Source organism: Micromys minutus, assembly GCF_963924665.1.
Source record: "Micromys minutus genome assembly, chromosome: 11".
In the NCBI taxonomy this organism is placed as follows: Eukaryota; Metazoa; Chordata; class Mammalia; order Rodentia; family Muridae; genus Micromys; species Micromys minutus.
The window spans coordinates 46898283-46924459 of record NC_137980.1 but is presented as its reverse complement, the minus strand read 5'-3'; the positions used below and the strand labels follow the sequence as shown (position 1 = coordinate 46924459).

Sequence of the window (26177 nt, the reverse complement as noted above, 5' to 3'; positions counted from 1 at the left end):
TTTAGGCTTCATTTACCCTGGATAGCTACTAAACAGCAAACATAGTTCTTTTATTTTCACATTTCCTTATAGATGGTTCAAAGAGTTTACAATTATTCCAGTGGGTTTGGTGGGTAGTGGTCATTCTTCTCATCTTTTTCTTTATTTTACTTTATGTCTTATTCTTTCTTCTCCCTTTTTTCTTTTGAGACAGGGCTTCTCTGTGCAGCAGCCCTGGCTGTTCTGGAACTCACGCTGTAGACCAGGCTGGCCTAAACTCACAGAGAACTGCCTGCCTCTCTTGTATGCTGGGATTAAAGGCATTTGCCACCACTACCTGGCTCTACTTTTCTTTTCTTTTTAAAGCATTAAAGGGTATCTTAGTAAGGACTACTGTTGCTGTGATGAAACACCATGACCAAATGCAATTTGGAGAGGAAAGAGTTTGCTTGGCTCAAACTTCCACATTGTAGTCCACCACTGAAGGAAGTCTGGGCAGGAACTCAAACAGGGCAGGAACCTGGAAACAGGAGTTAATGCAGAGACCCTGGAGGGGTGCTGCTTACTACTGGCTTGTTCCCATGGCTTGCTCAGACTGCTTTCTTCTAGTACTCAGGACCATTAGGGACAGCACCACCCACAATAGGCTGGGCCCTCCCACATCAATTGCTAATTAAGAAAATGCCTTTACAGGCTTGTTTGCAGCCTACTCTCATAGAGGTACCTCTCAGTTGAGGCTCCCTCCTGATGACTCTAGCTTTCGTCAATCTGTCATAAAACCAGCCAGTACAAAGGGCATGACAATGTTAGAATAATTCTTACTTTTTTCTTCTCACTGTCAGATGAGGGACTGTGGTCCAACAAGATGGCTTAGGTAAGGGAGCTAGCTGCCAAGCCTGACATGTTCTATATCCAGAACCCACATAGAAGAAGAAAACAACTCCCCACAAAATGTCTTCTCATCTCCATTTGTACACTGTGGCATGTGTGGCCATGCACAGAAAAATGCAATAATAATGATATGCAATAATAGAAAAGAAAATAAGCTGTATTTCCCTGTTACATCTAACAGAGGACTGTCACAGTGGGATAATGTGTCAGCAGCATCTACAACCAACAGCACACACAGAAAACCATCTTCTGTCAGTGTGTGTAGGCAGGATGGTGGTGATACAGCATCTGCTGGTTGGAGTAGTCAGAGGTCTGTTGAAGATAAAGAGCTTACACAAAGTTCAAATCTGTCTAACCCTATGTCTGCCAGTGGTAAAGAATGGCAGAGCCCAGAGCTGGGCTAGTTTAACACACTAAATGCTTATAGGTCTTAATACTTCCTGCATTTAGAAGTCATAATTCAACTGAGGGCTTGGGGCTAAGCTCTCTACTTTCACCCCCAAATAATTCTTGTTTCTGTCAAATCACCAACAGAAATAGCCAGCTCCACTCAGATGTTATCACTTCTAAAGTGAATGCTAAGTTATTCCTCAAGCTCAGAAGGGTGAGCATGTTATAAGCACAGAGGTCCCAGAGTAAGAGGTACTTGAAAGATTCAGTTTAGGCAGCCACATCTGTATGAGGATCCTTCAATGCACCACTCTTTGGTAGTTAGAAGAGTCATTGTCTGAGCATCTCCAGCGATAAGGACCTAGACACTTAACACCAAAGGAAAGGGTTTTACAATAGTATTGTATAGTGAGCACATAGGCAAACACCTTCATGTAGGTTAGATTTGTTAAGTTTATGCCATCTCTGAACTCAAGAAGCCAATGGTCTTCTGTGGTTATTAGGATCATTAATACTCTGGGGCTTGCTTTTCTAGACACATTGGAATTCCCTGTTTACTCAAGGTTAGGTGTAATCAATGAAATATGAGAAAATGTGTTAACTCCAGGGGGCACTTTCAGAAAGTATCTTCTTTGTTTCCGTATTTACTCTTGGGCCTGTTCACTGGCACTGTCTCAGAGAGTGACTACTCACCCAGGCTTAAAAGAAGAGCTGGGAGTTGGGCACATAGCTCAATGGAAAAGCACTTGTCCCCCATGGACAAGGCTCTGTTTTCAATGCCCAGCTCTGGGGTATCAGCTGGGACATGAAAAAGTGAGCTGCCTGGATATGTGGGGAAGCAATTTCCAGGCAGAAACACCAGCTGGCACTAGGTGTTGAAATGGTGGCAATGGTAGAGAGGGCAGGAAGCGACCAGGGTAAAGAGCTGTGGGGGTGGGCCAGTGCAGACACACAATGATGTTAAAATTTCTCTGAGACAGACAATGCCAAAGGAAGAGTATAAATACAGGGCTGACAGGATCTGCCTTGTGTTTAGTTCAGCATGCCTCCACTGCCTGTACTGAGAAACTGGGAAAAGCCAGAGGCTACACAGGGGCATCCATCAGGATATGAAAGAAGTCTAGGCAGGAGATGACAGTGGCTGGCATCAGGCTAGGAGAAACTGAGGCAATGAGGGGTAGCTAGGTTTCTAAAACAATTTTGAAAGTATAGGGTATGTGTGCTGTGTCCATGTGAATGGAGACAGACTTCAACTTGGTGAGTAAGATGATGGCATTACTATTAACCAAAACATATTTAGAACTACGAAGTACCATGCAGAAAGCAAAAGGAACTCCGAGCTGCTGATAATGGACATCTGTTCTGGGGGAAACTAGATTAAGCTGGTTTCCTCCCAAGTGTTTCGGGGAGCAAATGGATCAGACTGCTAATGAGCAGAGAGACTGAAATGCCGATGTCCCCAGTGAAAAAGACTCTAGTCTTTGCCAAGACCCACTCCAACCCACAGAAAAATACAGGAAGTGGGGTGAAACTTAGGGGCTGGGGTAGGGCTGGGAGCAAGGCTAGCAGAAGAGGCAAGTGGCCAGCACTTGTTCCACAGAGGTGTGAAAAAGCTGCTTTCAAAGTAAATGTGTTACTGGGAAACAGACTTGAATCCTAAATTTTGTTTCAAATACAAAAGTAAATTACTTTATTAAATTTAAACTAAAAAATTGTAAAGCATTATAAATGGTTTGTTCTGGATGTGGTTTTACTTCTGGAATTACATTTGTTTTGTTTTAATTGAAAATTTCCAGTGTAGGCCACATAGTTTTCAAGCTAAATAGCTTGCAGGCTGGCATGCTTACAAGAATCTGTGAAGAATATTCATTTAGAAAAATAAAAACCCTCCCTGACTCGCCCTGCAAATCCAGCATCTCTTCTCCTCCAGACTTAGTCTCGTTGACAACTCTCTTCACTGACCTTACTACCAAGTCCACGAGATTAGACACACAATACTTCATCCCATCGCTGTGAGGAAGACAGAACTATCTGCTTTTTGTTTTTCTTGCTTGGGGAAAACCAGAGACATATGAGGTTGTATTCAGTGGGTAAGGCTTCAAAAATAAATACACTCACCCACTGTTTTTAAGAGCCACTAAAAATAAAAATGGAAATGTTCTCCTTTACTCAACTTGGCCACTCTGATATAGATAGGAACTCAACCTATTGATAAACCCATACACATATAAAGTATGTAATACGTTACCAGCACTAGGACAGAAACAGATGAGAAACAACCCAATCAATCACCAAAGAGAAACAGTCATATCAACTACAGCAATCTAGACAGTGAATATGCACATGTGAAAATAAAAAGGCACCACATTTACACTGCATTTACACTGCCATTAGCTAAGCATTAGCCCCATGGACCCCTCTCCCCCAATTTCAGAACAGCATGAGTATTCTATGCATTCAAAACAAAAAAGTTAAATGTAACCAAATGCTAAAATGACATATTTCCCAGAACTTTTAGTTGTTACAGATAACAAGTAAGAAAGTAATAGGCTAGTGGGGTTGAGGCTGAAGCTGAGACCATTCCGGATAGGTGACAGGGATGGTAAATCACATTCCTATAAACCCCAAATATCTCAACTCTGACAAACTTTAATTGGACAGTGGAAGGGAAGGCGGAGCTGAAAGTTTTAGACAGACAGACAGGGAGGCAGACAGGCAGACACATGGAGATGGAAATGGGAGAAACAAGATGGTACCTGAAGGAGAGAATGATGAGCCAGAACCACATGGTCGTAGGAGCCATAAGAAATTAAGGACTTCACAGATGGACAATTGAATAATGTAAGGCACATCTGTCCAATAACAGGTTCTAGTCTTATCTGACTAATACTTCACATGACCTCATATGAGTACAGGTGCTCCATTCGAGGGGGCAGGAAAACAGACAGCAATTCATTACTAATAACCAGGGGTTACTTAGGTACAAAAGTATTGGCTTTCTTATGTCTGGTTTACTTCACTCAGTTGTATCTAGGTTCGTTTATGTTTGTTGTAATACTGCATCACGATGCCTTTCCTTTTGAAGACTAAATAATATTTCATTCTCTATATCCATCACATTCTGTTTTTATCCCTTTACCTGTCAGTAGATGATAAGGTGTGCCCACCTCCTAACTCTTGTGAACGATGCTGTGAATACAGGAGTTCATAAGTGAATAAATGTCTGCTCCTCCCTAGTCCCCCTTCCCTGATCCTAGGATGCTGGTGGGGCAGCAGCTGCAGGTGTCGTCAGCTGGCATTATCTTTTAGTTCTTGTCATCAAACTAGCTCCCTCTAAAGCTTGCTTCCTAGTTTCTGATGTCATCTGGGTTCTCTTCTAAGTGAACCCTGTTGGCATTTCTTCTAGGCTCCACCCCACAGCTACTTGCCCCCTCCTCTTGCTCTTGCTTTTCTCTTACTCTCCTTACTCCTTTGCTCTCTGTTCCTTCTTTCCCCATTCCCCTCCCCACCTCTCTCTACATGTTCATGGCCGGCCTCTACTGATCCACCTCCCCACACACTTCCTGCCTTTCTCTATCTCTACTACCCCCTCAACTCCCCTCCCCATGCCCTAAATAAACTCTATTCTACACTATACCTTCATCTTGTGGCTGGTCCCTCAGCATGGTTCTGCAGAGGCTCCTCCTTCTCCCACACTATACTGTGCCTTCACCAAACATATCCCTGGCTTCTTTTTCTTTTATATAGAACATGGCAGACTCAAAAAGTCAACTTTTAATTTTATTCTACTGATCAAAGAAGGAAGAAAGCTATTGAGCCCTTTCTTGCCTTCTCTGTTGAAAAAGCTCTAGTTCCTTCATTGAGAAAAAGGCAGTGCTGCCAGAGGGAAAAGTTGCAGGAGTACAGATTTCAGTTCCCTGGAAGTAAAGGTCCAACACATAAATACATGCTCACTTCTGGAGTAGTGTTTTGAATGCTGTTAATAGCTCTTCCAGAAGTTACTATGTTTTTCTTGATAGGCAATATTAAATGCCACTCTGTGGGTGGCTCAGCTTAAGAGCAACAATATCCACTTCTGATCTTATATCAAACTATCAGGTCCAACTGTTCATCAGTAAAGTTTCACATTTTCCCAGAACTCTTCAATATCACAGTCATGTTTGGCCTAATTTCCTGGGAGGCAGCAGACCAAGGTGCAAAGTCAAATGAGGCATTTTGGGGCTGCTGTATGTCTTTGAGGAACTTCAGAGCACTGAAGGACCTTGAGGGGATGAGAAAGAGGCCTTGACACCTAAGCCTTCTGTAGGCTACAAAGCAATAACAAAAAAATAAAAACAATCAAAATGCATAAACTAAAATTGGCTATATAGGTACTGTGCTGAGGGGAGGGAGCCTCAACTGAGATGTGCCTCTATGAGAGTAGGCTGCAAACAAGCCTGTAAAGGCATTTTCTTAATTAGCAATTGATGTGAGAGGGCCCAGCCTATTGTGGGTGGTGCTGTCCCTAATGGTCCTGAGTACTAGAAGAAAGCAGTCTGAGCAAGCCATGGGAGCAAGCCAGTAGTAAGCAGCACCCCTCCAGGGTCTCTGCATTAACTCCTGTTTCCAGGTTCCTGCCCTGTTTGAGTTCCTGCCCAGACTTCCTTCAGTGGTGGACTACAATGTGGAAGTTTGAGCCAAGCAAACGCTTTCCTCTCCAAATTGCATTTGGTCATGGTGTTTCATCACAGCAACAGTAATCTTTTTCTAAGAAAGGTACAAAATCTAAGACTTCAATAACTGTTTATTTAAATCACCTTTAAATCAGAAATGAATCATACATTTTTGCCTATTCCCATCTCAACCACTGTCCTACATGTACATATGGGCACATGCATAAACGCATACAGACACTCATTCAACACAATTATTTGGACAGATACACACATATATACTCACCCATACTCACTCAGTAAGACTCTTGGGTTAGTGTCTGGGTCAGTTAACTTTCTCAACCAAGTTTCTACTGGGCATGGTAGCTTGACTTGTAACCCTAAAACTTGGACACAGGCAGGAGAACTACAATTTTGAGGCTAGTCAGAGATATACAATGGTACCCTGCCTCAGAAAAAGAAATAGTTTCTAAGAAGTTTTCTGAATTCTGTTTTAAATTTTTATGTGAGGGGCTGAGGAGATGGCTCAGTGGATAAGAGCACTGGTTGCTCTAACAGAGGACCTTGCTTTGGTTCCCAACACCGGCATGGCATGTATGTTACATTGCCTATAATGTAACTTTAGTTCCAGGGGATCTACTCTAGCATCTAGATTCCTCATTATCAGGCATGTATGTGGTGAGCATGCAGACATTCTCAAACACACAAAACATAAACCATTTTTAAAATTTGATATCGTGGCTGAGTGATCACAGGCTAAGATGCTGCATTTGACACCAGCAGGGTACCAGGCAATGGGGGACACAGGGTTGCACTGCACCAGGAACAAAGGTCATCTGAAAGAAAAGCCTTGTGCAGAAGCTGGATCGACAAGAACATCATTCCTTATACTGGTGTCCATTTCTCATATGAAGCATTTGTTATGTTCCTGGCATACAAAAATTTTCCTCAGCTTAGTGAGGAAGAGAGTGAATATGAAGGTTCTGAGAGAGATGGATGATGCCAAGGCTCTAGGAAAAGGCTCCAAATACACGGACACCTTTTATGTGCAAGTATCGGTTGCTTATTTTGCAAACGTTTGCTATCCCAGGTTCCATATTCCTTGGTATCCTCTCTGGGGTTCTTTATCCCTTCCCACTTGCCTTATCCCTTGTTTGTTTGTGCTCTGGACTTGGTGTCTCATTCTGCTACACGCTCCCCTACTTAGCTGGAAGACCTGTTGTACACAAATACCTAACAGAGAAGGCAATGAAATGCTCACAGCAGGTAGAGGGCCCTAGAGAACACCTTATTAACTACATTATATTTTTGAGAATCACACCGTTTTTGCCTAATTAATTTATTAATATTACATCTCCTGTGAAAACTGTGCCATTGAAAGTGTTTTTTATTGGCACTTTTCTAGGTGTTGCACCACCCTCTTTTGTAGCAATTAAGACAGGAACAACTCTGTTTCTGTATTTATTCCGTATTTCCTCAGATGACTTTGGCTCTTCTTTCTATTCTGCCAGCCATCTTCCAAAAAATGAAACAAAACAAACAAACAAAAAAAAACTAAAGCAGAAGTTTGAAATCACTTCTTCATTTAAAGTAAACTATCCCATGAGATAGATGATGATGCATATATGTGGCAAGGGAGAACAGAAATTGGTATGCTATGAGAAGTGAGAGATCCTTACACATTACTGTCACAGGATTGGCTCTGAGACATCATTCATCATGGCTTGGTTTGGAATTCTTACTCTAAATGATTCATTTAAAGTGTTTTTCTCTTTTATGTCTGACTAATGACTAAAATAATGAACCCGGGTACAGTGGAACATACTTATAACTCCAGCTTCTCAGGAGGCTAAGGCCAGAGTATTGCTAGTTTGAGACATCACAAGACACTCTATATTAAAGCAAAATAAGGAACCATGAAATTAGAATAAGACTTCAGAGCACAAACTGAATACCTGAAGCAAAAATGATTTTTCATTTTCCTTCTCTTTTCAGACAGCACTTCCCACAGGTAGTGAATGTAGCGAGGATGGGTTATTTAAGTTTTCCTTAGAAATCTATATCATGGATTGGTCTGATAATTTGAATTCTGGCCAGTCTGTTTTCATCCTTTTTCTAGGTTTTATAGTATTTCCACCATACATATAGAAAAGGAGAATTATATATCTGTATCATATCGGTGTTGATAATGTATATTAAGATAATGATATTTTGAAACAGTGTCTTTATTATCTCAAAAGGGTTCTAGAAGTAAATACTTGAAGCATATACTTTTTAGACATTAATGATTTTATACTGAAACAACAGTAGGAAATTAGTGATCAAGTCTAGTTTATTTGTTCCAATTACTGTAAAATTTGCCTCATAGTTTTGTCTTCTCATTAAAGAATTGTAATTACCTTTCATGCAAAAAAAAATTGTATCGTATGTCTGCCTTACAAATCTGGCAAAGTTACCTACCTTTAATAAAAGGGCCATTTTATGGGAATGTATTGATTTGTTATTGTTTCTATATTAACCTTTAAGAAAAAAAAAATCATCTGACTTTATTTAAGATACTACTTAACTCCAAGAAAACCCAGAAAACATTCCATTAAATGGCCTCCTCCCATCCTCCTCTCTTCAACAGAGCCAGCTAGCTAGCCACAGTCCTTGCCCAGCCTTTGGCTCACTGTAGGTACCACTCCCTCTTCCCGTTTTGATCAAACAACTTGCTTCTAGGTGAGGGGTCGAGTAGCTCTTCCCAACAGCTCTCCTGCAGCTTTTATTTGAGTCTCAAAAGCCATTAAGGACCCTTAGGACTCAGGAAGGTGAAGACCCACCCTTGTGCAATCTCACCAAGGTCAGGACTTGGAGTCTTCTATAACCAAGTGCTTCCAAAGCACTAGCTCTATCATTTCCAATCTCAACTGATAGGTTTCTCTCTGACCTTGGTACCTATTGTTTAAGAAATAAAAGAAAAGAAAAACATCTGAGCTCCATATTTTAGAGCCTGGATCTTCACCTCCCATTGTCTGTTATAGTTTGTTTGGGCTACTGCAACCAACTGCCATAGAACAAGTGGGTTATAAATAGGAATAAATTTCTCTCATCTCTGGAACCTTCAAGATTGGCTTGCTGGAGACACTCTCTGCTGAAGACCTATTTTCTCAGTCAGTCAACATCTCATTGTGGCCTCATATAGCGAAGAGTCAAAAGAAGAATGTTTTGGGCCTCTTTTTAAAGTGCACCAATACTACTTACTAGGCTTCTTTCTCCAAGGTCTGATGGCTTTCCAAAAACTACACTTCCTCACCTCATCTTACCCTGGGGATTAGGATTTCAGTGCATAGGTTTGGGGGATACAATCATTCAGACCACTGTCCAGATGTCCAAGCAGATCTCCATGTTACTCCCACACCACGCACCCTGCTCTGTTCTTTCCCTTATGTGCTGTATTAGTTGGATTTATCATTTCTGACAAAAAAAGCTTGTGACCAAAACAACTTGAGAACATGGATTATCTACTTGTCTAATTACTGTGACAAAGTTCCTCACAAAGACACTGAAGAAAGGGCTTGCTGTGGTTCACAGTCCAGGGCACAGCCCACCACGCCTAGGGCACAGCACCTCATACCATGAACTCACTTTTCACTCTTGAATGTGTCCCTTGATAAGCAGAACTCAAAATTTTGACATAGTTCAATTGATCTAATCACCTTTCAGTATAATTGGCCATCCTTCCAGTATCATAGATAAGAAATCATTATCTAATCTAATGCAATACAGATTTTGCCCCCTATGACTTCTTCAATGTATTATAGTTTTAATTTTTAAATTTGGTCTTTGATCTACACTGCATTCATTTTTTCCGTATGTTGTAAGGGTCCAGGGATATCTAGTTTTCCCAGCACCATTTGTTAAAAGGATGTCCATTTTTCACTAAAAAGAACTGATCAAAGATTGACTATGTATAATATATCAGTTAATTTCTGAGCTCTCTATTTTACTCCAAGAATTTGTTTTATTTAACAATTTTAATATTGAATATACAATGAAATGATATTTTAAATAAATTAAATAATGCTTTATTTGTTTTGTTTTCCAGTGAGACTGCTAGAACATTTAAAACCACATGTATGGCTTGCACTATATTTGTACTGGGCAGCACTACCCTAGATGCCTTGAACTGGAGCCACAGGCAGTGTGGGAAACAGCTGAGGCACTGTGGGATCATCTGGTTCTGAGTTCTCTTCCCTTTTTGCTTGCCTACCACTGCAGAACTCAGGGAGCTTTTTAGATATTTTATCCTTTGTACTATACTTGGCAATATTTTATACTTACAGAACTCTGGCTACATTATGAGTGTCTAGTAGGCACATGAGTTCTGTAAGTATAAAATATTGCCAAGTATATATATCAATTACATGTTAAAACATTAATAAATTACTAGATCTGGTCAAATAAAATATATAAATTACTTCCTGTTGTATATACATGTCTGAATACATTATATATGCACAAATGTGTAAAAGGAATGCTGCATGAAGAGCAGGGTGCTCCTGCAGGAGATGGAACACCACTTTAGACTGAGCACTGCCTTCCCACCAGGGGTGCCAGGGTTAGGGTTAGACTTTCAGGCTGTGTGACAAGCATTGTCCCTTCCTGAGATATCTCTCTGACCCATAAAATATATTATTAATAGGAACTTACTTAGGCGTTTTCCTTTTTTCTTCCTGTTCTAGCTATTTTCTTTCTTTCCTTCCCTCCCTCCCTCCCTTCTTTCCTCCCTTCCTTCTGCCCCTCTTTCCTTCTTCCCTTCTGCCTCTTCCTCCCCCTTTTTTTCAGACAGAATCTTACTACGCATATCAGGAACTTGCAACTCCCCTGCATCAGTGCTAGATTGCAGGTATGTGTCACTATGTCCAGATCTATTTTGCTTGTTTTTTTCCCCCAGACAGGCTCTCATATAGCCTAAGATGGCCTTGTGTCAGTAAACAGTCAAAGATGACTTTAGACTCCTCGTGTTCCTGCCTCCATCTTCTGAGGTCTGGAATTACAGATGTGTGCACCATGACTCTGTTTTTCAGTGCTGGGAACTGAGCCCAGGGCTTCACCACATGCTAAGAAAGTACTCTACCATTGAGCCCTAACCTCAACCTTAGAGCTGTAGATTCACAGCAAAATTAAGGAGACAGCAAATGGTTTCTCATGTATCCTGTCCCCATCCATGTGATGCATACAGAATTATGAATACCCTCTACCTGAACAATGCATTTTCTATATTTAATGATCACATAGACCCCACAGTTTACACTAGGGCATACTCTATGAGTTTGGGAAAATTGACTGTATTTATTCACTATTACAGTATCATGTTGTGTTCTATCTATTTATCCTTTCCTCCCACTGCAAACCACTGATCTTTTCCCTATTTCTGCAAATCTGTCTTTTCTAAGGTCTGTCATAGAATCACAGATCATGTGGGTTCTATAACTTACTATTATTCAGGAAAGTTCCACCCATGCCTGGCTACACTTAAGTCCCCTGCTTCCTGAAAGTGCTAGCCCCTCTCTCTCTGCCTTCACCTGCACTAGCACCGAACTTCACCAGTTCAAATAGCACATTTTCAGTGAAGGCTTCCAAAATTCCACTCCCCTTAAATTATCCATTACAACTTTTAAATATATGCCTAGCTTTCCTTCCAGATTACAAGCTCCTTGAAATCAAGCCCTACATTTTCTCCTCCTCCTCCTCCTCCTCCTCTTTCTTAACCTCCTCTGTCTCTAGCAGTTGAGCACACAGTATACACTCACAGCTGTGGAGCCAACAATTACTAAAATACAGGAAAGGATTAGCTTCTCATAATATAAAAGTCACAACCAGACAGAAAAGGATCTCAAACGGGTTAGGCTGAAAATATCTATTAACCAACAGCTAGACTGATTCAATTAACATTTTAATCCAATCAACATTTTAATCAAAAGTATTTCTAATGTATCACAATGAAGAGATAGAGAAAATAGCCCCTAATGATCAGAAGACTGGAACTGGCCTGGAAACATGGGGACTAGCCACAGAAACAAAATGGCTAAAACCACATTCCATATTCATTAAATACTGATGACCAGACCCTACCAGAATAGAGGCACTGAAATGAGCCTTTGATGTAGTTTCCACAGAAAGCCACCAACATGATTAAAGGACTAGAAAATGAGATTTATGGGTCATAGTCAGAGGAACAGAGACAACTTTGCCTAGACAAGAGAAAAGGCTGAAGAGTGACTTAATAACCATTTTCAATCATTGTTATTACACAGACAACAGTAACCAGATGGTCTCCATTTCCACTAAAGACAGAATATTGAAAAGTACTTAAGCTGCAACATTAAACAAAAAACAAAAAAACAAAGTTGTCTAGGTTAACAAAGAACCCAACAGTTAAGAACTAGAATACAGTAAGACAGACCCAGGGAGTGTGGCGTGTAGCATTTCTGAACCCCTTCATTAGGCTGGAAAGTAGCAAAAGAGAAGGGTGTGTTCAGGCAGTCCTTTGTTGAGAGCCAATTCTCAACTGGCCACTCTTCAAAACTTCTAACAAACAACCATAAGAAACAAAAAAGAAGGTATGAACATTGAAGCACAGCACCCTCTGGTGTACATAACTGTCCTTCAATCAAGCACATTCTTGAAATCGTACTTCTCAATATCTGAGATCCAAATCATGACAAAACTTAGACAAATGTACAAAGTTACTATAGGAGTCATTTATTACTATATATTCTACTATCAGGCATATACTATGCACTCCCTTTAGAACAAGGGATTACCATACAGGTAACTTCAACTCCCACACTTAGTAAGCACTGGTATCAACCAATAACCCTTTGAATGCTGAATTCAGACTTTGGTACATCAGTTATACCAAAGTTGGCATGCAAGCATTTCGTGTTTAGGCATGGTAATACCATCTGCCAAATAATATGAATCTGACAGCATTTTTGGAGTGTATCTATCATGTACAAAAGTAAGGAAACAGCATGCCCCTGTTCTGTTATGGTATAATGCTACACACAGCCCTTCCTTACTACTATCACAATTGTCCTAAAAAAAACTAAGATCAGGATATACATATTGTGATATCCTAAAACATGGTACCAATTTCTGTCTTAGGGTTTTTATTGTTGTGATAAAACACCATGACCAAAACCAGTTTGGGAACAAAAGGGTTTATGTAATTTTACACTTCCAGGTAACAGTCCATCACTAAGGGAAGCCAAGGCAGGAATTCAAACAAGGCAGGACTGAAGCAGAGGCCATGAAGGAGTGCTGCTAACTAGCTTATTTCTCATGGCTTGCTTAACCTGCTTTCTTATGTTATCAAGGACCTGTCCATGGGTGGCACTACCCACAGTGTGCTGGACTCTCCTACATCAATCACTAAGAAAATGCTTGCCTTTAAGCTAATCACATGGGAGCATTTTCTTAACCCAGAGTCCCTCTTCCCCGATGACTCAAACTGACATATAACTATGCTGCTCACTACTCTCTGCATCCCAGACACTATCAGGCCGTGTTTGCTCTTCATAAGCTGTATCATTCTTTTGCTCTTATCATTTTTACTTTTGCTTTCATCTCTCTTTTTGAATTCAAGAAGTATCCAGCCAGAAACAAGTCGAGAACCTTCTGCCAGCTGGATGAAGTGGTACATGCCTGTAAAGCTAGCCACTGGGAGACTGAGCCTAAAGAAATTATCCATTCAAAATCCCTCTGAGCTACATAAATAGACTCTTTCTTAAAATAAATGAGAACTTTAAAAATCTTTTATTTTCAAAGAGATTTATTTATTTTTATTTTGAATGTTTGAGTGTTTTGTCTGCAAGTATGAATGTGTACTGTCACATGCACACCTGTTACCAATGGAGGCTAAAAGAGGGTGTTGTATCCCCCCTGGAACTGGAGTTCCAGGTTGTAAAGAGACATGTGGGTACGGGAAATTGAACCCAGATCTTCTGGAAGAGCAGTAACCACTTTTAACTGCTAAGCCATCTCTCTACACCCTACAAAGAATCTTTTAAAGTCCTCTCCATATCTTTTGTCATCTTGGTACCAGATGGCAAGCAAGTTCATTTTCACGATATTCATCCTTCTTGCATGTGATTCACCTTGCCAAGAAGATGATATGTTCTAAATGAGTCTCATAGTTTCACTGAGAGGGACAGACAGACGCAGGTAAAAATAGAAACCCATAGTTCTGTGAGCTAACTTAAAAGGAAAAGGCAATGGGAATACTAGAGAACAGTTAGCAAGTGTCCCTCAAGACACCAGGCAGAGTTCACATCCTGTGAGAACAGGGCTCAGTGAATGAGAAGGATTTGTGTAGACAGGAGAGAGGAATATACTTCGTTCTAGGTGTAAAAGGCCCTAGGCTTACAAAACAGCTCAGTCATCTCTGGGAGAATGGAACCACACAACACACCTCCCCATATCCTGCCATCTCCTTGAGGAGGCATAAGAGCAGGGCCTGGAGCACACAAACCTGCTACTAGGACATTATATACATAAGGGACAAACAATATGAAAAACATGCTCTCGATCCACAACAGTGAGCCAGGCAGGAATAGAGAATGGCTGCAAGCACAGAGTGTGGCTGGAAAATTTGACAGGAATTTTTCTGACACCTTCTCAGTGCCAACAGCCTCATCTCAGACCCATCCCTGCTTCTTCTGTACTGTAACACCATCTCAAACTCTCAACCATAGTGTTCTTCCTCTGCAAGGTTTGTCTGAGCAAACTCTAAAGTTTTATCACGCTGCCTCTATCACACTACTCTATCAGTGCAAGCAAAGTTTGGTGGCCAAGCTAAGCCAGCAGCTGGTATGTGTGATTAGGATTTCAAGAACAAAATCCTGGACCTATAAACCAAACACCATCTTCTGTCTGGGTGAACTATTTTGTTCTTCCTTTGGCTAATCCTTTTCCTATCTCTCTATTTTATATTGATAAAGTGTCTTCTACCCTCCAAGTGAGGTGAAGAAATAGCTCTCACTGTCTTTCAAACTGAAGAATACCAAGCTAAAGGGTTTAGCTGGGGAAGTGGCTTGCTGAGCACTGGGAAGATGTGAGAGTACGGCCTCCCGAGAGAAAAGAGAAACCCGACCGAGTACTGTAAAAGTAGGTCACTGCTTCAATAGCTGGCAGCATGCCCATCTTGTTTCTGACTCCAGTGTCACAAGAAAGGAACTGCCCAGTCTTAGAATAGGTGCTCCACCACCAGCTGGCCACTCAGCCTGAACTTTTAGCTGGCATTCTAGAAGCAGAACATAGGCCAGGGCACTGTGGAGCTCAGCAAGCCTTTGTCACTGCTGACATGAAATAGAGTTGGTGAGGTTTTTCTGTTTTGTTTTAGACAAGCTGGAAGAGAGTTCAAGGCTGTCCTATACGTATTTCCTCAGACTTATTAGCAGGGTTCAATGAGTAGAGCTCAACTAGATCACTGCTGCACGTGCTGGCAGCCTCGGCTCTGTTGGGGGAGGGAGGAAGCTGTGTTTTTCCCAAAGAGGGGGGGAAAGCTAAGACTTACTGATGGAGAATACCAAATACCAGTAGACTATAAATAATGAACTTTTTTTGGTAGAAACTTACATAATGCCATTAACCTTTGTCCACTGTGAAAAACACATGACAAAAAGCCTGTAACTTTGTTGGTTTACCTAAGTTTATATTTAATCAATCAAAGCAACAATGCAAATAAAGTCAACTGTGCCTATAATCCCAACTCTTAGAAGACTGAAGCAGGAGGACTGCCACATGTTTAAAGGCTAAGAATGAAATCTTGTCTCATAGTAAAACAATAAAGGTAAGACTTGAAAAGGATCAAATTATACAGGCAAGTCATTATTTTGCAAAATTGTGTTCACCCAGACTGACTGTGCCTTGCAAAGGTAGAGCCCCAAGTTCCTAGGCTCCTTTTTTTATGGTCAGAGTCACTGATGTATTAAAAATGGAAGGTTCTATATCCACCAAACACCATTCCAAGTTGCAAGTAAGAAACCCAGTTTAAGATGGCTCTCAATAAAGGAGGGTTCTGACACACATGTGAAACAAAGTTCAGTGTTGGGAGGCTTCAGTTTGACTTAGGCATTCTGTGCTTAAAAAAACAAAGGCTTCTACTTTGTTAGTCTATCCTAAGGGTGGCTTCCCTAATCTGGGGTAACAAAACAACAGCCCCAGGCTTCACTTCCCCCCACATGTAGGTGGGAAGAAAGGCTGACTTTGAGGGTAGGGCTGTTACAAGACTGAGGACTTTTGTTGCTGTTTTTATTTTGTTTGTTGCTGTTTTCTCCTCCCAAGCTCCTTCCAAACTTTCTGGGGTTTCTGGATCATACCCAGCCCTGAACTCTGTGCTGGCATTACAGCCACTGAATTAATCCTGGGGTAACATGTGGGGTTCCATGACTTAGTTAAGTAATCAAGACCCAAGGTTAGAGCTCAAAATGAGACCAATCCTTTTCATATGAGAATGAGAACAAACATGATTTGCCGATGCAGAAAAGGAGGAGGGAGGAGAGACATGGTAAAAAAGACAAGTACATAGTTGTCCATCTGATACATAATTTGAGCCCTAGAGTCCTAATATTGAGAGAAATGTACTTTGAGTGGTACTGTTTATTACTTAATAATCATAAATACTGATGCCTATTCAGAGGTAAATCCTCCTTGGGGGACACTCGAGTAGAAGCCTGTTCTGGAACTCTGTGTCAGGAAACCAGGCAAAGGTACAGTGAGATGCATGCCAAAGGCCATGCATATAATGTTCTCCAGAAGGCAAGGCACAGACAGTAAGTCACTATCAACTGGTTGTTTCAGTGGATGGCTCAGATGATATGGTCAGATCCTTCCCTTCAAATGGTCTCACTTAAGAATGGTAAGGTAAGGACTGGCATATCTTAGACTCCTTCTTAAGAACAAGATTTCAGCAGTCACTGATAATTGGATACTAGTCCCAGAAAGCTCTGAATACCCAAGAAACAACTCACAGATTATATGAAGCTCAAAAAAAGAAGGGCCAAAAAATAGAAGCCTCAGTCTGTAGAAAACAACAGCAAGTGTATAGCACCCACTCAGAGTGGGGTACACCTAGACCTTAAATCATTAATAACTCACAAGCTAACAAAGTGCCTGTCTTCAAACGGTGCAGCCACTGCCATCACTATTCACTAAACAAAATCACTGTAAGCCCTCTCCAACTTCCTTACATTTGTTTTCTCACTTGTTTTGAGCCTTACAAAAATGCCATGAATTAAATATCAACACAACTTTACACAGTGGAATGCTAAAGCTTCAAAAGCTAAGTAACTTGACTTAGGTCACACAAACAAGAAGCAACAGCTGGGAGTCAAAGCCAGGTATCTTGAATTCCAGTGCTTATAGATTTAAATCACAGCACAGTTCTTTTGGCTGGCAAGAAAAAAACTCAAAAATCCTGTAAGAATGAATAGTACAAGAAAACATACTCCAGTGTTTTTGTCGCAGAGACAAGTCCTGAGACAAGTGTCTATTCTGAGGAGTCAAAGAAGCAAACAGAAGGAGGAAACGCTCCATGTACCTCTAGTAGCTAAGTGACCTCTGCTGATGCTAATGCCTAAACATCAGACAGATCAGCCTCTGACCTCTGACCCTTGTTTAGATACTGATAAAGTTGAAGATCAATGTTTCATAGACCTTAAGGCCTTTGCTCTCTTTAATAAAGGAGTCAGCACTTTCTCTGACATGTAGACTTCCTCTCTGTTCTGTAGGTGTGACTGCACCCAATGGGACTGACTTGAAATTCTCTGAACAAATACTAGATGGGATTTGAATGTTATAGCCCTTTCCCTAAGAGTATATACGAAAATGGCTTTTGACTATGTTGTCAATTATCACTAGCATGCTAATGCTATGGGAAAAGATAATTTTATCATAATAATTGTCTGAACAAAAGGTAAAACTGTCTTGAACTGTACCATATGCTGGTCTCCATGTAACAGATTTGTGGGCAGTGTCTCCCTCACACCTCAACAATTTCACAAAACAACTGTCTTCAACCTACTTCAGGTCATCGCAGGCCTCCTAACCTTCAGAATATGTTTCTAGTGTCCAATTATCCCAGGAAAGGAAGACAAGGTTCTGTAGAAATGGGAATCTGGGTAGACTGGCTTAAGCTTATAGTATAACTCAGGAGACAGCACAATTGCCTGGACTTCATGAGATTCGGTCATAAACAAAACACTAGTCATGTGGGGTTGGGTGTCCTTTGCTTCCATGAAATACAGAAAACCACGAACATACCAGTATTTCTACAGTAAAGGGATCACTATTGTTAGGAGAAATATTGGGTAGCTATCTGGAATCAAGGTCACTACTATCTAGACAAGAACAAACAATGACATTTTCTGTGTGTGCTAACTACCTACTGTCCTGGTCACATCTGGAATTCTGGTTTCATTTTCCTGTTATAAACTACATTTAAATGTGATATGTTCTTTGCTGATATGATAGTCTAAATCTCAGGAAGCCAACACTGTCTCTGTCCTACCTGGGCAGCTGGCAAGGTCAAACATTCTTTTTTCTCTTTTGAGTAAAAGGAAGTATGAAAAGACATGCCACAAGAAAGTTACCAATCTGAGATTCTCACCTATTTGGGAGATTTGAGTGTCCCTCAGTTTGGAGAAATATTGATCTGGGATATGCTTATTAGAGCAATCTACCCTTATCTTCTCAAGCCAGTTTCTTTCCCTACATCTCATCCTTGGCCTGCTGTTGTCCAAGAGCTGAAGAAAGAATTTTGAGGAATTGGACTGTATTTCTCAGCAAAATCAAAAAAGGCAGAACTGGGGTTTAAAGGTTGAGAAAAGGAAAATTGAGGAGAAAGGAACATTTGCAAAATGTTCACTGCATAGCAATGTGGGGAAGAAAAATGTTTGACCTTGCCAAGCTGCCCAGGTCTAGAGTCTGTTCTTGTCTTATGTAGGTCTTAGGCTGGGTTTTTCCTACTCAGCCCCCATCACAGGTTCTCACTGGCTGTGTACTTCATCTTGTCGAAGTCCACATCTGAGGCACTTGTGAGAGAGTCCTTGCAGTGGCATCTCTTTGCCTTTCCTCTGGGTCTAGGCCTCTGCATAGCAAAAGCACATCCATTACCCGAGTCACCACATCTAGTGTTGACACTATCATGAAATACTCAAACATGGAACAGGCATTAACATGCTCTCATAGTAGAAGTACAAAGATGCAAAGTTACTGATCAGGAACACACGGTATGACCAGTGCCTCAGGCTTGGTCAGTGGGTTTCTCTTTGCTGTGTCATCTCAGCTCTAGTACACCATAAGCCTTTTACTCTATGTGAGCTGGGACTGTTTGCATACAGGTCTATGTGCTCCAGTGAACTAGTGTCAGGCTGCAATTAGAATTCCTTGTTTTCAGTGTCCTCTTATGCGCCAAGCCTAATAGCCATCAAGGAAGCAAGTGACAAAGGACCACAGAAGCCTAGCTGTCTGGGTTTACAGCAGTGCTAGCAAGCATACTCAGTTGCATAATGGCCTCTCCTGCTATACCATCATTCGCTAGGAGAAAGCAAAGCTGGCTCCCCTCCCCCGACCAATATATAGTTCAGACTGGACAGGGGCTGTGCTACAGCAGCAGATCTGCCAGAGTAAGTGTTAAATTCCCCAAAGACCCAGTGACGGCACACAATAATGTAACACAGTCTGAGCACTGAGACCCAGTGACGGCACACAATAATGTAACACAGTCTGAGCACTGAGACCCAGTGACGGCACACAGTAACACAGTCTGAGCACTGAGATACTTAAGTTTATATTCTGTACTCAGATTTTCTATCTTCACAACATTCATTATCCCTTGCTCCACTCGAGAAACATGCAAAAAAATTGAGAAATGAAATGCTAAGAAGACAGTCACTACAAGTACAATCTTGATGCTAAACTGTGAGCATCCAGTCCCAAATGGCTGTGAATTTTACTGAGAACAGAAATGGTTACCCAGTCTTGAGAAGCAACATTTGCCTCTACTGTCTATTTCCTAGGAGCTAACCCTGGAATGCATGTTGTCATGACTGAAGGATGAATGAAATAAACAGAAAATATTAACTTGTCTCAGGGTTGACTAAGGCTGAACTTGTATAATAATCCCCTTTTATATACAGTTACCTGAAAAATGTCTTTCTGAACCATCACACACTTATCAAAGTGATCCCTGCCCCATCTATCCGCTTTAGTCCTAAGCAGTTCTTTAGTTTCTGAAGGCCAAAGTTTATTGTTCTCTTGGAAACTGTTATACATACACTCAACACTGAAACTTGCATGTTTTAGGCCTGGTAAGACGGCTCAGTGGGTAAGGGTGCTTGGCACCAAGCCTGATGATCTGAGTTTGATAACTAAAGGCCATGTGGTGGAAGGAAAAACCAAACTCTGGAAAGTGGTCCACTAACTCTATACTCACTGTGGCATATATGACACATATGGTCCTATAAAAAACAAAATTATAATAGTATTAAATTCAAGCAATCAATCTAATTATTTTTAAGTTATTTACACTCATTTTTTGCCAGTTTGAGACTTTTCCCAAAAGAGTTCTGACACAAGGGGAGATCTGAAGAGATAAAAATCATGCTGATTTTCAGACTTTCAAAGTGTTATTTGTATTAGCATTAGTACTAGTATCTAAGCATTAGTAGATGATTATTTATAAGTGTAAACTCCTAGAAAGTATTATACAAGGCTGGACATCGTGAAGCCTGTAAGCATAGCACTAGAGAAGTGGAAACAGAGGCAGGAAAATCACTGCAAGTTTGAGAGTTTTAGGCCAGCCTGGTCAACATAAGAAGTTCTAGGTCAGTCAGGAACATAGCTCTGTCTCAAACACATAAATAGACGCATAAAAAAATATGTATACATTTTGAGTCTTGCTCAACACTGGATTGCTCAGTTGCATCAAGTCTTACCCAACAGTAGGCATGTCATTACGTTTGAAGACAGATAAAATGGGTTCCAGCTCTGACTCGGCTGCTTCCTCTTACAGACTACTTAGGTTTGGAGAAACACCGAATCTCCCAAACCTCAGCTTTCTCTGATACAATATCTGAGTGAAACAGGACTGAGTCCACTACATTAGACATGATGGTGTATATGAGTCTTTGACAGCATGTTGAGAGTTCAAGAGACTTCTTGCCTCCAGCCTCCTTTCTCCACCAAGGTCACCTCTGAGTAATGTCCTCTCCTTATTTGCTGCAGAGACTTCAGTGACCTACACTACCTGCACCCATGCTCCCCATATGATCTTCTAAATTATAACATATCTAACTTCCCAGGACACAGATCTACTGTGTCTCCTGACTCCATGCAGAAACCACTTCAGCCTGGTATCATGGCCCTTCCTTTGTTTTGTTCAACCTTCCTTTTCTACACTAAACATACCTTTTCTCACCCAGTTCTGCCTAAGCCAATCCCTGATTTCTGGAATATCTACAGCACTACTACCCACGGGAGATATTCTAGGTTGTTTCCTGCCATGAGATATATATTACATGGTCCCTTGTCAGCCTGCTTCATTCCCTTCCCAAGTATGGCTCTACTAGTCCCTTAAATCCCAGAGTGTCTCATTACACTTAAAGAAAGAATGCTTCTTGAGTATACTGCAGGACAAGCTGAGCAACAAGAGCAGTCCTAGACCTTCCCATCTGGCAAACTCCTAAACAGTCTCCTAACAGTCCTGGACAGCACTGATCAAAAAGCTTTAAAAAGTACCTATAAATGCCCTCATTTCTGTCACTCACTCTGTCAAATACTGTGACTTGTGTGTTTTCTATTATTATATCTGCATCACAATTGTGTAAAATATTCCATGTTTTCTTCACTGGCTGCCATCAGTATCTCCTTTGGAGGGTGGGCCAGTACTTAGCCTTCCAAGGTGCCATCAATCAGTAAGTGTCTGTATGCAGGGCAGAAGCTGCTCCTACCCTGATGGGCAGATCGGATGAACTGTACATCTTCATGCCCAAGTATATGGGGGACAACAGAACAGCAGAAGAGAATTTCATTGAACTCCTGTTTAAATAGTTAAAATGTTCATGCCCACCAGAGCACAGGAAGAAAACCCTTTTCATGTGGTCATAACTCACTCTAGAAAATCAACTATATTTACCTAAAGTCAGTGGAGCTCAAAAGCATATTTCTCTCCCCAAAAGCTCATTCTTTCATGAGTCCTTCCTTTGTGGAATGAACACGGGCAATCATCTTTGCAGGTCCTGCTGATGCCAGTTTACGGCTGTGTTTTTCTGCTCACTGAACTGGCTCATTCCTTCAAGAGAACAAACTGTTCTGCACTGAAGCAGGAATTGGCTGGGTTCTAACAAAAAGATCCCCCCTCCCAGTGTTTTTTGCAAAAGACCCAAGTCAATTTATAGCCAAGTAACAAAAGGTCAGAAAGGTTAGTTAAGCAATGAGCGTAATTCCTGTGTGTCACAGCCAATAAAGGAAACGGGTGGGAATAAATAGTGTGCAATTTTAACCTAAAATCATTTGTGCAAAATTACTATTGTAACTACATAAAATGGCTCTGGTTTCCAATGTTAGGAATTACTCTGATTTTTCAAAGGCATATTTACTGTGGAAGAACTGAGGTGACCTCAAGTCTTTCATTTGCAAGAAAAGAATGTAAAAAACTCAATAAGAATATTTTTCAGTACATAAACTTAAATACTCACATAAAAATTAAGTATCTTACAGTTAACTGATGGGTACAGTTTACATAGTTGAATTTAAAATAAAATCCCTATCAACAGGGATTTGGCATTGATCAAAAAGCTAAGAAAACTCTCTACAGAACTACAGTTTATTTGTCTTACTGTGCTAGAGGTATGAAAACGTACTGTATTATCCAGCAAGTGTAAAACCAAAGAAAGGGCTGTCCTTTTAAAGCAGACATGAAAAACACATCAAACAGCCAAGCCAGGGAAAGACAGATAAGAAAGCCTCCCATGGGTCTATCTGGTAAGAAAGCTTTACAGACCCTAAGGCTTCTGGAAAGCCTCCCCCAGAAGTCCCTCATCCATGTTAGGAAGTTTAAAGTTGTAACTGATGAAAACAACCGTATTGTCCAAAAGATGAGTGACTAAACGGAACAGTGAGTGCCGTGAGCTGGACAACACGGATAAGCCCACGAGCTCACTTCTTACCTACCTCTCTGTAAGTACAATGGGAATAGCACAAGAAGCACTCAAAGGATGTTGGAAAGACAGGAAAGAAGGTGAATGGTTAACTACACAGGGACATTGTACAGCTGGGCATGTTATAATACCCCCTCCATCACACAACAGAAAAAGGTGGCAGGCTCAATGTTTCCCAACCCCCAACCTAGCAACAGAAGGCAGCCGAACAGAAACTATTGACAATACCAGGCCAGTTGCCAACACCAACTAGCAGAATACCTCAACCAGCTGAAAATAAATCAGTCTAGGGAAATACCCTCCCTTTCTCTACAAAGCCCCAAGAAGTCCCCTTCATCCCAGTGAGACAGAGACTTCCTCTCCTTACACACAGGCACCAGCAGCATGGCCTGGGGCAACTTATTATTTAATATTCCACCAATAATGCTGAGTGGGATCCTCTAGCAGTACCACAGGAACTAAGCAAGCCAATGAGTTTGTAATCTACTGCTAAACATGGTGACTCAACAGCAAATTAATTAAGACCTGGATTCTCCCAGAGTTATAAAGACACTGTTCAAAACAGTGAAAATCACTGGTCATAACCAGAACCAGGAAAATCACAACCTGAATGAGAAAATATAGTCAACTGATGCCAAAGCAGCCAGCAATTACAAGGGCCCTTTCTCTGTCTAACAAGATCTCCCATAAGTTTTCTGACCTTCATATATGTGCCATGGCATGTTCAGCTCTCCCTGTAGATAAGCTTAGTATGTAAAACCCATGAACAAACACTGACTTCTATTTCATGACAGGCATATAAATACCTAGGGGAGGGACACATCAAAAACACAATGGGTAAACGGTTGGAAAATAGGGAGTAGGAGGTACATGAAGAGAAACATTAGTGGGTGAGACTGGTAGATGTGTGGTTTCTCACCATTATAGTCTTACTTCTTTACAGCAACTTTGAAAACTGTTAGAAAAGACCATACTTTAAAAAAAGGGGGGGGGGGGAGAGACACTCAGTACATCCTTCCCTCTTCTTATACCCTTTTCCTATAGTTTTCATTCATCCCTCATTCGTCTGTTAAATCTTACTAGGCCACACTGTAATAATGTTGCCTAGCACAAGACGTTCAACTCCAATCCCTCTGAACTTTAGTTTCCTCACCTACAGAACAACTGTGTATACCTCATGAGCTTTGTGTGAGGATGGGTGAAGTAATGTATAATACAACCTAGTGCTCACCACATAAGCAACATTCCATAAACACTGTTGAGATTTTGTCTGCTGCTATGTGTTGTAATATGAGAAACTGGTTCCCCAAAGTCTGGTTGCCCCCAGGGATGAGCAAATCTTCACATATACCAAGTGATGCTATGTTATCTTGTTCCTTAATTTTATACTCTTGGTTAATAAAGATGCCTACAGCCTATAGCTTAGCAGAAGAGAGGTAGGCAGGATTTTGTTTCCTGGGTTTGGGGTCAGAGGCAGGACCATACACAAGGGTAAGAGAGAGAGAAGCCATGGGATAAATAATTGTGAGAAGTGGCTATGAAGGCTGGCCAGTGTGAGTGGCCCAGACAGAACATGGTAAGTCATATCTCGGGGTTATTGGCAGGGAAGTAGACATAATAGCATAGCAGGTAGATACCTGCCCAGCTCTAGTGCTGATTAAGGCTTGTTATAAATATAAAAGTTTTATATCTTGTATCCTGAAACTGAATGATCAAAGGGGGGTAGAAACCCTCAACTGAGATTTAAAATTATCACAACAAAACACTAGCTTTTGTATGTCAATATGTCACTCAGTATAAGGCATTTATGCTACCACAAACATTTCAAGTAGTGCTTAAAAGCTCTGTATACTGACGTCTTGCCTGGCTTCCAATCCCAACTTCACTATTACCTTCGTAGCTTTGGGCAAAATCTTTAACCTTTTTGTGCTTCGTTTCCTCATCTGTGAAACGAGAATAATGCTGTGTTACTCTCATAGCATTACTATGACAAATAAAAATAAAGGTACAGTGTTTGGGTAATAGCTAGAACATTAAACACTGATGTTAAGAACTTAGCTATTCTGGGCACCAGATGACAGATGAAGACACACAGCTGTCACCTTAGGGAGTTGGTAATTCGGGATAGGAGACGATCATGCCAGTATTCGTGGTCATCGCCTGTCAGCCTATGGAGTGTGCTTCAGGAGAGGTATTACACTATGTTTGAAAAACTCAAGGGCGAGCCTAATGGGGTAAAGAAGACCAGAGTCAGGCATGGTGGCACATACCTACAATCCTAGCACTTGGGGGGCAGAGGCATGAGTTCAAGGTAGGCCTAGGCTATACAGTGAGTTTGAAGTCAATGATGGCTACAAGAAACTGTTTCAGAAACCCCAAGAGGAAGAAAAGAGTGAAATGTACCAAAGAGCACTTCACAGGGAGGATGGTGACTGAAGAACTAGGATGTGCAGGATGACACAGCATGGGCTGAGAGAGCCTAACAAGGCAGGGAGGGCTGTAAGATCCACTGCTGAGAAGAGGAGTGGGACAAAGCTCAACTGATGAGCATAGACTTTGCCCTAAAAAACTAACTAGGAAGAACAAGCACATCCATTCAAACATGCTGCTGGACTGCAGACTAACGATGTCAACCAGTAATGAATCCTTGTTATTTTTTCCTGCTGCTTCAGCTTCTAAATTGTGGGGTGCTGGGATTACAGAGTAGGTTCTTCATTGCCTAGCTTTGACTATAACCTTGGTATAGGAAAACTAACCATTTATAACATTTTTTTCCAACTCAAGTTTGAAGATATATCTCTACTAAATAAAAAGGTCAAAAGCCTCTGATAGAAGGGCCTTGGAAGAGGCTCTTAGTGTATGAAATCAGGTTAGATAATACTTCTCTAGTTGGTCCGCTGCTTTGAGGCTACAGCTTGGAATGTGACCCAGGAGATTAAATTCAGGAAGAGAGAAATGTCCACAGAAAAAGTTGGCTCCCTTTGGATGCTGCCAGCTGGCCATACTGCCTTAGTAAACACATTTTGGATTGTCATCTGCACTGAGCAAACCCACAAAG

General features: G+C 41.1%; 1 protein-coding gene and 1 pseudogene across 2 annotated transcripts in view; one reads left to right on the top strand and one right to left on the bottom strand.

Annotated features, from left to right (window-relative positions):
- Nucleotides 1-26177, bottom strand: part of ZHX3 (zinc fingers and homeoboxes 3) — a 99268-nt gene that overhangs the window by 24381 nt on the left and 48710 nt on the right. The gene's annotated exons all lie outside the window — the stretch shown is intronic.
- LOC308427434 (transmembrane protein 41B-like) lies at nucleotides 6707-7470 on the top strand (annotated as a pseudogene). Its single transcript has one exon. The product of its transcript is annotated as a transmembrane protein 41B-like (transcript).